The sequence below is a fragment of the Thermobia domestica genome, chromosome 3, assembly GCF_964235325.1.
Source record: "Thermobia domestica chromosome 3, izTheDome1.hap1.1, whole genome shotgun sequence".
Classification (NCBI taxonomy): Eukaryota; Metazoa; Arthropoda; class Insecta; order Zygentoma; family Lepismatidae; genus Thermobia; species Thermobia domestica.
The window spans coordinates 73,571,744-73,584,627 of NC_137456.1; the positions used below are offsets into that span (position 1 = coordinate 73,571,744).

The window sequence follows — 12,884 nt, forward strand, 5'->3', positions numbered from 1 at the left end:
AAAATGTTAATTCTCATGTTATTTTATTTGTTTTAGAAACGAGATGAGAAACTCCTCTTCTCGTGAGCAACATTAAACCAAACCGAAATATTCTTTTCAAATGTCACGTTTCTCCTTGTAATGGTATGACCTGAGCGATAATTTAGCTTCTAGCTTTTAATCTTCTACGAGATAATAATAATAATTATTATTACTATTATTATTCCTGAATATTTGATAGTTCAAGTATTGAAACATCCGAGTATTCAAATATCTGAATATAATTAAACGTATGTTATCGCTGATCAATCGCCATCAAAAATTCTAAAGTAAGAAAAAAAAATTGCAACGTGCTTTCGCAGAAGCACCTTGACCACTGAACCGCGATCGCTACGCGGTAAACGATCCGTCTTTAGTCTGGTTACGTTAGGTTTCTTTGTCTCCGCTTGCAAACTTGTATGTTATATTTTTCGATTCAAAATGTCTTTCGTATTTCTTTTATGAAGTCGGCAAAGTTTACATTAATAACTTGAGTTTTTCTTAAACCACTGGTTCACAAGTTCGTGCTTTCTCCACACGAAACTACAAATATGACAGATTGAATTCTCATACTCCCCATTTCTTTCAAAGCAGTCGCCATTACCTGGTCAAAGACTTATTTCCGCCAGGATTCATACTAACCAAAATAAATTCATTTTTCGGAAGCGGAACTTTCACTTTCCGGATTTCGCAAAATTATGGAATTCAGTTATACTCCGGAATTCAGAAGAATTTCGGAACTCGGAAAGAATCCGGAATTTAGAAAATTCCGGAATTGAGAAAAACTCCGACTTTCGAAAAAATCCGGATTTTCCGAATTCCGGAATGTTAACGAAATCAGAAATTTCTAAATTCCGCATTTTTCCGAATTTCGAAATTATTACAAAATTGGAATTTTCCGAATTCCGGAATTTGTCCGGCTTTACTTTCGGGAGTCCGAAAACTAATAATTCCGGAACGGGCTATCCCTAGTTTATACACAACCTTTCAGAACACTAAGCTAGTAGCTGTCTACAAACAGACAAGTAATGCAAAGCATGTTGTATCCTGCAATACGTCATGTATTAAAATCCGAAACCATGACCCTTTTATTACATTATATGAGGAGCATGTAGGTCTAAATACCTCATGTATTACATATAATGTAGGTTTTACTCTTCCAGCAGAGAAGAAACATGTGATCATAGTATACAACCCACAGAAGTGATAGCTGGCAATACAGTGGTCGTAATCCCTAACGACACAGGAAGTGAGCGTTGCCATCGCCGCTGGTCAAGAGGCTAGCACGTGAGCCTAGAGTGTATGGAGTCTCGGGTTCGATTCTCGGCGGGAGAGCATCTATGATTTTTAACTGTTCTAGATGTTTCTGTGTTCGTGTCCCTGTCGTTATAAGTTATTAGAAAAAGCAAATTAAACGAGAGAAGCAAGTAAAATTAGCAATAAGTAAGTTACTGAAACGCGTTCGGTGAGTCAGTGAACAAAATAGTAGACAAAGCACTGGCTTTTCGCGCCGTCCATGCGAGTTCGAATCAATCTCGGCTTGATACTTTATCCATTTGAGAGAAAGTATTGTTTCTTTTCGCTACAGGATGGATTTTCTCTTTGGTTTCATATCAAACATGCTCACGTAATGAAAAGACGCTGTAGATAATAATAATAATAATAATAATAATAATAATAATAATAATAATAATAATAATAATAATAAAAATAATAATAATAATAATAATAACAATAACATAATAATAATAATAATAATAATAATAATTATAATAATAATATGAAATATTAGTAGCTAACTCGTGTGTGTATTTCGACAATATAATTTTATATTATTATGTGGAAATAAGTAAGGCTGGCTGGCGCCCGTCTCCCTAATTTTTTCGAGGCGCCTTATGGGTCCACGGTGTCCAACGTTGGTCCCATCCCAGTATCACCTCCTGTTTTCTCGATATAAGCTATCGACATTTTGCCTAAAGAGGGCTCTGCCGTGGCCCCATGACTACCCATGACAATGACTCTTCGTTCCTTTTGCATTGAAATCCCTTACTTTTCTGAGTACTATGCGTGCATACTGTCCAACGTTGGTCCCATCGCTCTACAGTTTCCCGTTCTCTCGATATAAATTGCTAATATTTTGTTTGTAAGGGAGATATGGCGTTACAATCATTACGTTTGAAGAAGAACTGAGGAAGATATTGCCTTGCCACAAACAACACCTATTATTATTATTATTATTATTATTATTATTATTATTATTATTATTATTATTATTTCACTTACCACTAATGTTGCCTACCTTTATTTGCAATGCAATGTGTTACTAAAAAGCAAATCAAATAACACTCCTCGCCATTCAGGCTCCCGAAGTCGAAATACATGATTTACAGTTCTCTGCGTTAGAGGAATGCACATTTATTATATTATTCTTTCAAATAACACGTTACACAAGTTACTTCACTTTCAATGTGTAATTTCATATCATCACTAACAATCATCTTGTTCCGATAGGAAAATAACCTCCTCCTGCAAAAAAACAAACAAAAAAAAAAAACCTGACCATAGCGAAAGGGCGTGAACCTTCTTTAGGCGATTAATCGGGTCCAATATTTCAATAAGTTTCTGCACACAAATATTTCAGTAAAAGAGGAAAATTTATTCAAACTTTCTGAATACCTATTTATGGGCGAAATTTGGTTCCCTTGGAACTTTTTAAGAGTTTGAAGGGCCACCATTTTGAACATTTTCATCTGATTATTTTGTTTAACGAACTCACCAAGATATTTCAACAATTAATGTTTGTGCCAAGTTTCGTCTCAATCCGCTGAAAATTAGGGTGGTTATGGCATTCACAAATACCGTTATATATATCCACAGATAGATAGATAAATAGACACACAGAGGGAGAGAGAAAAAGTGTTTTTCTCCCTTCTCGCACCTCTGGTGCGTCAGAGCTAAACCGGGCCCCTTTGCAAAACGTATTGACCAGCCTAACCTAAACACAAGCCTCTTACTTGCTAACGTAGAAACGTGGTCGGGAGGTGTAAGGCATGTAGAAATTGTATTTTTAGTAACCATGACTATGGTCGACTTCCATGTTTTTCCTTTTACTTTTTGCAGCTACTTCGGAGCGTTCAATTTTTATTCTTTACTAATTGCAAATGGCGTTTACATTCAAAATATGAGGGATTTTGGTGGCATTTGTTCGGATATTCTTCTCTTTCGAAATGAAGAAAAGAATAAAAGCAATACGCAAAGACAAAAAGTATTATGAGTACTAAACATTACCAATAATAATTGCTACGATAAACTAAATACGACCTCTTTTACCATCTCTCATGAGTTGTATGTATTATTAACAAAAATTTTTAAAAATGTCCTCGCTTAAGATTCGAACTGGCGTCCTTTGCATTTGTGAGCCAGCACCTTAACCACTACACCAAGATCATGGCATGGTGAACGTTTAGTTGTCGGCGTATTTCTTGTATTTGTGTTTTATGTTCCCACTTCGACAATTTTTACTCTTTTTTTGTAAGTTTAACAGCTGTTTCTGGCTTTCTCTTTCGGTGTCGTCCTTTATTTACACTATGCACTATTCGTATTCACAGCTTGTGCCCCTCTGCAATGTCTTATTCAGATTAAGCTTTTCTTTTTGCCCCTCTTTAAACATTTGATTGATTTAATTCTCATACTCTCCACGGATGGAGCGCAGGAATGCCAGACTCGAAAAATAGGTGTACATTTACTTTCCTGACAGATCATACCTGCAAAAGCTCTTTTAAATTAGGTTTTATGGCGGAAAGCTGCAGTCTCATATTTGGTTCCACAACCAGTCTGTGTTGGTATTTGCTTTTGGTGATATTGGTTTATACATCGAAAATAGTCCAAAAAGTTGAAATTTCCCACCCGAAAAACGGGGGAAAGCCCTCCCAGAAGACTTTTAGTTTGTTTTTCAAACTTCGAAACCTTTTTCGTTACAGTTCGAAAGAAGTGTGGTCAGAAAGGAACTTTTCTCATTTTCGATTTTTTCAAAAATTCATACTTTTTAAAATTATTCCGGTTCAAACTTAAAAAATATATATATTCCGAAGGAGAAAAGACCCAAAATTCAACCCAACTTTTAGATGAGATAGAACTTGAGAAATTTTTATCCGCTTCCTCGAGATCGGTTCATATGGAATCCCTAGGAACTTTTTGCGGAACCTCTGGGTTTCGTGGAACACATTTTGAGAAACGCTGCTCTAAGAGGTTCTTTTTGACGTTTTTAACGTTCTATGCAACGCAATTCCGATATATAAATAAAAATAAAATAAAATAAATACGTCGTTTAAAGTATAAAAATGGAAGAAACGTAAAATTGGTACGGAACAAGCAGCTACTTCCATTTTGTATCATAGCAGGTTCCTGTTAACCACCAGAACAGAAACTGTTAGAGTGTGGTAGGGGTAGTTTTTAAGAATCGAAGGAAAGGCTTCATTTATTTCATGATGGAAATTTTTATGTATGTATTTTTTTTTTTTTAACAAATGTTACTTAAAGCTACCATATTTTCTGGGCACGAAATCGGGACATTTTACTGGAAACTTCCAATTGAATGAATGATAAATTAAGAACACGTGGCAATTATTGGCAGTTTAATTTTGCGGGTTTTGCAGCTTCTACTTGATACAGAACAGTCATTGAGTGGTAGAGCGCTTACTTCTGGTGCATGGGGTCCCTGGTTTGATCCCCGGACAAGTAAGGTTGAGGAGGACAACATCGTGTCCGTGAGTTTTCTCGGGGTACTCCCGTTCGTCCTACATTATCATTCCACCAATTCTTCCATCATCATTCACTTGCCTTAGTCGTCCATTTCCCTTAGCCTAAAGAACATAATTTAGGATTTTAGGATTTAGATTTCTGGGCTTCCGGCATCTATGGCCATGTTAGCCCGTCACGTTTGAAGGATGACGTCCCTCGGCGAGCACACTATTCGTGGAAAGGGAAGGAAGAAAGATTGAGGCTGGAAGGAAGCGGCCTGCGACCTATATGTTAGGCAATACCCTGACATTTGCCTGATGTCAATAAGGAAACCCCAGGAAACCTCATTCAGGATAGCTGACCTGAAAAATGAAAAAAAAAAAAAAAAACTTTTTACACTTTTTCGAACTATATGCTATGATTTAAATTATGCTATAATATACTATTATTTAAACTAGTGCTATTCAACCGGGGGTACGCGAAGATGTTTCTGGAGCTACGTAATGCTGCTTTTGGGGGTCTGCTAGAGATATCTGTTGACAGATCACTGCAAGTGAAATTCGATAATTTGTCAATTTGAGACTTTTGTATTTATGCTCCAAAAGAGTACAATGAAATTAGTGACAGTGCTATTTCACAACTTCGTCCATTTCCATCAACATGTTTGTGTGAATAGGGTTTCCCTGCATTAACATCAATAAAAACGAAGTACAGAAATTGCTTGAATCCAGAATCAGCTCTGATTCTCGCACTCTCGAAGATTGGACCCAAAAATCGAAAATTTGGCATCCCGGAAACAAGCTCAGTCATCTCATTAACAGGTTAGTTCTGAACTTACTGTTAGTTCTTGAATTTTTAATATTGTCCTTGTACGAATTATCAGTGAGGATAAGGGGAAAATCCTCCTCAGTAGAACTGGAGGTCTCCCACATGTTTTGAAATTTCTCATGTTAATTTTTTCGAATGTACACATTATCCTTCTGTAAATAGTCTTTTGATTGGCACATTGATTGTTCTTCTATTGGGTCTCTATTTGCCCCCCCCTCTTTTTAAATCAACAGAACATGTGTATGAAATTAAATAAGTTAATTTCGATTTAATTTCTTTTAATCAGCTTCAGGGATACAAAATTGGATGGCGAACTGTGTCTAGGGATACGCGAGGGAAAAAAAAGGTTGAATAGCACTGATTTAAACTATATGTGTTAGGAATTAACCTTATACATTTTGTAAGAAAAATAAATAACAAGGATCCCAAAAACATTCTTAAATTTCGGGTTAAATTCACTTCTTATACGCGCTAACCAATAGCCTCTATTAAGAATTCTAAAAGAAGAAACACTATACTTCACGAAAATCGCATAATTTCTCGGAAAGATATCGATAACGATGTTGAATGCATATGCCATTTTTGTCTTTTATTCCATTGATTTTTAGCGGATTTTTGAGATGAACTTGAATTTTAATGATGTGATTTTACTGAAATCTTCTTCAAGTCTGTCACCAACAAATTCTACTTTCATTCCTTTCAATCCTCTTTTAAGCACTTACCCAGAATTATTCTTACACCTTTAAGACAGCCCTTTTCATTACCTGAGAAAAGCATTCCAAGTCCTTCACTTGTCATTTCTCCATTATCTTCCCATCTAACTTCGCACACTCCTACAAAGTTTAGATTATTATTTCTTTTTTGTTTCTTCTTTAATATTTTCTATATTTATTTTCTATTTTCCCATCCCCATAACATGTATATTTTTATATCATGGCGTAGTATCGTCTTTGACCGCTTATTTAAGTTCTATAACAGGTATTTAAGCCGCTTTTTCTATTGGTCGAATCAAGGATGGATCAAAGAACACCCCAGATGCGTTTTGGAACCGGATGGTCAACTTGGCGGTACCAAGTTGAAGCGGAGAGGTGAGACATTTTTATTACTTAAGGCAATTTAAAAAAAAAATGAGATTGATAGTTTTTAAGATATCAGATTGAAACTTTTCATACGGATTATGTGTACCTTTGAGTATTTCTCAAAATTTTTTGGAGATCCCTACGTGAAACCGGGGCCGGCTCGAGGGATGCAAGTTTTCCGAGGAGGTAATTTTTTCAGAAAAAATTCAGTTTTTTTTTTCGGTTCAGTTGTATGATACGGAGATCTGAGTGGTACCATTGGAAAGAGATTGTTATACTGAAGAAAATGACGTTTGAACCATGACTCGAGGTTAAACAGTAATGATGCAGTAAATTTTTATAATATGTGTATATATATTTATGTAGGGCCTAAATTCAGACTTTCAACATTTTTCCGCCCTTTGTTTTTAAAATACAAGGTTGAAATTTTGCACACGTATCATATACATAACAACGTTTTTTTTTTTTAAAAAAAAGCATGAGATCTCTACGTGATTCCAGGCCCGGGCAAGAGGAGCAAAGTGTTTTTGCGGGAATTAAAAAAATCCGTAGTTTTCCCAAATTTTCCGGTTTAGGTGTATGATACGGACATTTTGTACATTTTTGAACAAAAAATTTCATTATTGAAAATCAATTTTAATAAGGAATGATTTTCAATAAAGGAATTTTTGTCTAAAAATATACCAAAAAATCGCAGAGACTTTTTATATGACCCTTATATCCTTATATATATATATATATATATATATATATATATATATATATATATATATATATATATATATATATATATATATATATATATATAAAACATGGGTCACCTTCAGACTTTCAAAAATGTCTCCCGACCTTAGTTTTCAAGATACAAGATTGAATTTTGCACACGTATTATGGACGTAACAACGTATTTTTTTTTTAAAAAAAAGCATCAGATCCTTACGTGAACCCAGGCCCGAGCAGAGAGGCTCAGAAATTTCGATGTTTTTCCCAAAAATATCACGGTTTTTCCTGTTTTTCCCGTTACTGGTGTATAATACAGATAAACGAGTGGTACCATTGGAAAGTATGCTCTATCTTGAAAAAAAAAGAAAGAAAAGAAACCAAACAAACAAACGAGGTATGAACCATGACCCTACAATAAATAGTAAGAAAGCAGTAGTTATTTGAGTGAAAGCCTAAAATTTACTTCAAAATATGGAAATCTTAAAAGGGTTAATATGTTCCATGTTCTTATTCTAAAGCTTTTGCTCTTGCTTGTCTCCTCCTTCCTCTAGCGATCTTTCCCATGTTACTCTCTCGTCCGAAGCCATCCCCCTTCCAAAGGTTCGAATGGGGAACATTTTATCTCCAGAACCATATTTTGACCTTTCGAAAGACCATTGTAAATATGTTATCTCTTTGCTGTCCGCAAACTAGGGAAAATTGAGTATTTTCAATACTTACTATAGTGGAGTGTTTCTAATATCTCTTCGCGATATCCCACTGCAGAGCGACTTCTTGAACGCACAGTATAAAGTTTAGTTGTTATTGGTTACATGTTTCAAGTAATAATCTGTCTTCTCCTTCACTCAAAGAGACACTTTTCATGGCATTACTACTGTATCGCCGGACCACACGAAAATCGAAAAAAAAAAAAAAAAAAAGAAATATTATTTAGTTTATCCACCAAAATACTCGGTTGTTACCCTGGCTTACTTGCCAGTGATTATTGTTCGAAATAGAGTTAACCTATGGCATTAAAACTAGTGCATAAAACACGAACCAAATTGTGCTAGATGGCCACTAAAAACCACGAATGCTATCTGAGTCAGGGCCCGAACGCAGCACGTAACTCCGAGCCTTAGCGAGGGGGTGGTTTAGTAAGGAGCAGGCGCGTCAGCGGTGATGGGTATACATATAAACGAGGATGGTGGAAAAAAATACTTTGTATGCCATAAAATGCATGGCTTATGTGCTGCATAGCTTTGGGGGAGACACTGAATGCCATCCGAAAAAAGTACCAAAATGTACTAAATGAGATTCGATTCGATTAGGTGTTGTTGGATGTTCCTCTTCTTTTCTGTAGTTTCAATTCGTTTCCACATTTTCGATAAACTGTTCGCCTGTTTAGTAGACCATGCCTTTCACACAATTTCAACAACTGACACTCCTTATTTTTGTATAACTCGATAACACTCAAACATGATTAGAGTTGCCAACTTTTGAGAACGAAAATACAGGATATCCTCCTGGAATACGTATACTCTTAAGATTGTGACATTATCGCTCGTAAAAAATGGGAAAAAGCTGAAAGTGGTTACTTCACATAAAATTGAGCAATTCGGAGTTTGAATTTAATAATTTTAGTTACTTTTGAAGTATTTATTAAACTTATTTTAGTTTTTTTTTTTTTTGAGTTGGCAGATGTAATTTTCGTAATCTACCATCAATAATACACAGTGGCGTATTTACGATTTTGTTTCGGGAGGGGCTTTGCTAACTTTCGGGGGGGGGGCTTTGCCTGCAAATGTGAAAATTCTGCAAGATATTTCATTTACTCTACTATACTAAGTAAGATTTCGGGGGGGGGCTTAAGCCCGGAGCCACCCCCCTAAATACGCCACTGATAATACATCATATTTTAAACGGAAAAGCAAATATACGTCGTTGGCAATATAATTATGGCATGCACAAAATATATTTGAAAAATAAGTCTTACCTGCTTCTCTGAATCTGGTAATGTCTCATAATGCCTACATACTTTTACTGGATCTAGATACATTGTTTAAGTGGAAAATGTAGCTGAGGATGAAGCGGTGCTGGCTACGCTCTTGAAAGTGTTCTTTTGGTGACTTTTTAGCAGTTTTAATAAGTTCAGTAAATTTTCCTGCCCTAAACTCTTCAGCAAATTCTACGGACGACAGGTCGATATGAAACCGAGTGATAAGCTCTGCTTTAACCATGTTCATGGACAAACAATTCGTAACTCCAAAGATTCATCATAACATTGAATACGCATTCCACAGCAGTTCGGCATAACCGAGAATAGGACTAGTAAGAGGAAAAGTTACCAGACACTTAACGTCTGGTTTTGAGGTCGTACCAGACACCGGACAAGGAGGTCAGAAACCGAACTGTCTGGTAAAATACCGGACGGTTGGTAACCCTAAACACATGGCACAATCTTGTCATTTACACACCACCTCCACCAACACTCCCTTTCCCATAACTCATAACAAGTCCGCCAAATAGTCCCTTCCGACTCCATATATAGTGCCGCTTACAACATCAAAAACAACTATAAAAACAAGTATTTTCTTAATTTCAACTATTCCCCTCACTTGACTTTCACTCACTCTTCCTCACAAAACAAAATAAAAGGTGAACTGCTATATCGCTGGACCAATTTTAGGAAATTTACCGGGTAATTGGAGAATTTATTTAAGTTTATAGGGAAGAATGAGTGAAAGTCAGGTAAGGGGAATAGTAAATGTTAAGAAAGTGGTTGTATTTGTTGGTTATTTTTTTTTTATGTAAACGGTACTATTTCTCTTACCTTTATTCCTCTATGGAGGCGGATGGACTATTTCGCGGATAGCTACACTTGTTTTACTAGGGCCTATATGGATCCATAGATTGTAAAATGTACATAAAAATTTGGGCAAGTATTTAATTTGCCCATTTCATGTCCAGAGGCGGATCTAGAAGGCAAAGACTGGGGGGGAGGGCAGTCAGAACCCAGACTATGAAAGGTATAAAATATACGTATATGAATAATAGCTTAAATTATTTTAGTCACTCAAAAAACTGGGGGGATCTAGGCCCCCCGGCCTCGGGCTAGATCTACTACTGTTCGCGTCGAGAACAGAACCCAACCACTCACCCCCTGGTGGGTTTCTAATCCGTTCCTACTACTACTACTGCTGCTACTACTACTTACACTGTTGATCCGTATAGTAAAACTGTACGCCTAATAACGTAATCTAACGTAATTTAATGTAATCCAACGAAATATAACCGAATGCAGTATACGAATTTTGGTACTTTTTTTCGATTTTCAAATTGGTCCGGCGATACAGCAGTAATGCCAAAATGAATTCTCTAATTCACCTGGTAAATTTTCTAAAATTGGTCCTCCAATATAGCTGTTAACCCTTCATTATGTGGGCATGTTGATCAATATTATTAGAATTTGCATACTGCATTCCCTCTTTCTATTTTACCTTGGATGATAAAACAATACTGTAGCATTCCTAGAATAACACGTTAATGTTTCAATTTAAATCTGAAACTTACTTATATTTTATCTATTTATAATATTTGTTTGAAAGGGTATACAAGACCGTGTGGCCTAACGGATAAGGCGTCGGACTTCGGATCCGAAGATTGCAGGTTCGAATCCTGTCACGGTCGAAAGTTTTTTCTTTACATTTCCAAAATACATTGTTATTTATCCTCATGTTAATATTCTGCTATTAACAAAAATAGCATATCGCACAAACAATTTATGAATAGGAATAAAATATCCCTTTTTTCTCTCGTTCATTACACACATAGCAATATGTAAGTCTTTGGGGACAAATATATTTTTTGGAAAACCAGACAAATTGAAAGGATAATATGAAGTTGTACTTTGGGAGTATGTAGTAACAATTCGGATTGAATTCGATTGCCCTAGAATGAGATAAATTTGTGAGTCTTTGATTCTGCAGCGATGAACGTCCGGTTTCGTGAAGCCATATTTTATCGGGTATATTTTAGGTGGGAACCATGAGAAAGGATAAAGTGAGAGAATGTGTAATAGCTCATAAGTTACATGTATAAAAATTTAAATAAAAATAATTAGTATAAGCATTATAGCATTTAATCTCGAATTATATGGTTTATATTTGACTAAACGGCGTGACAAATATCTTGGCATTTGAAGGCGGCGCTCCAAGTTCCGTTTAAATGCTGCTAGCAAATGAGAGGCGTGCAGTATTGCCATGTTTATTTTGTACACATCCACGTCTATCCCCTTCCACCTGATCGCGCTATATTTCCTCTGCTTAGTCATAGCCACACCCCTTTACCACTTGGCAACGTCGCGTTAGAGATTGCGTTTTATTCGTTTAGCTGAAATGCCAAGATGTTTGTCACAGGCTTTAGTTCCATTTGGTAAGAAAGAACATTAACACTTTTCTAACCTGTTTTCTGAACGCTATCGGATCTGTATACAGACTGTTTCAAAACAACACCGACAACGTTAGGGAGGTGATTTCTGACGCCTAGTTAAGACAAAAAGTATAGACCACCATGGGTGCACAAATGCTTCCTTTCGAAGTTATAGGCTGCCTAAAAGATGAAAAAGTGTACTTTAAAAGTATACTCCAAAACTATGGAACCTAGTGCTGTCGGGTCAAGACTTCACTTCGGAACTAGATAGCATCCAGAAGTACGTGTTTCAGAATCATAGGGTACTTACGGAACAATTTTTAACGAGGGAGTTTGACTGCGGGCATATAATTTGAAGTACTCACCATCTACCTCTATAAAAAATGTTCCGGAAGTACAACAGGATTCTGAAACTTGCATATTTGGATAGGGCTAATACTAGTTCGTAAGTGAAGTCCTGACTCGACAATGGTAGCTCGCATAGTTTTGGAACTATGGACCTTTAAAAATATCTTTTTTTCACATTTTTGGCAGCCTATAACTCCGAAAGGAAGCATTTGCGCACTCAAATTAGTTTATACTTTTTTTTTTCTTATCTTGGTGTCAGGAATCACCTCCCAAACGTTGTCGGTGTTGTTTTGAAACACTCTGTATAATTGCGAATCTGATCTAGTTATTTAATTGGCTAATCTCTGTTCCTAGCACCACAAATGAACTGTCCTCCTTCTTCTTCTTCTTCTATTATTATTATTATTATTATTATTATTATTATTATTATTATTATTATTATTATTATTATTATTATTATTATTATTATTATTATTATTATTAATGCCAATGTCTGTATTAATATAGAAAAAATTCTCTTTAATACTATCGTTGTTTTTAAGAATCTATGTCCTTTTGGAAAATTTTATCAGCATCCTTTCTTTTGTGAAAAAAAAAAAACTAATATTATTTTCAATTACCTCATTAAAATAAATTTACTAACCTTTTGCCCTTCATTTTGTTCTCACGGGTAAAATCAAAGATCGTGAGTAAACATCATTATTATTTTGTAAAATCTTCCAATAGAAATTCTGTGGA

The 12,884-nt window shown here is 35.6% G+C and overlaps 1 non-coding gene across 1 annotated transcript; it reads left to right on the forward strand.

Annotated features, from left to right (window-relative positions):
* Positions 1-10,984: 10,984 nt before the first annotated feature.
* TRNAR-UCG (transfer RNA arginine (anticodon UCG)) lies at positions 10,985-11,057 on the forward strand. The gene has a single exon. It is a non-coding gene; the product is annotated as a tRNA-Arg (tRNA).
* The last annotated feature ends 1,827 nt before the right edge of the window (positions 11,058-12,884 follow it).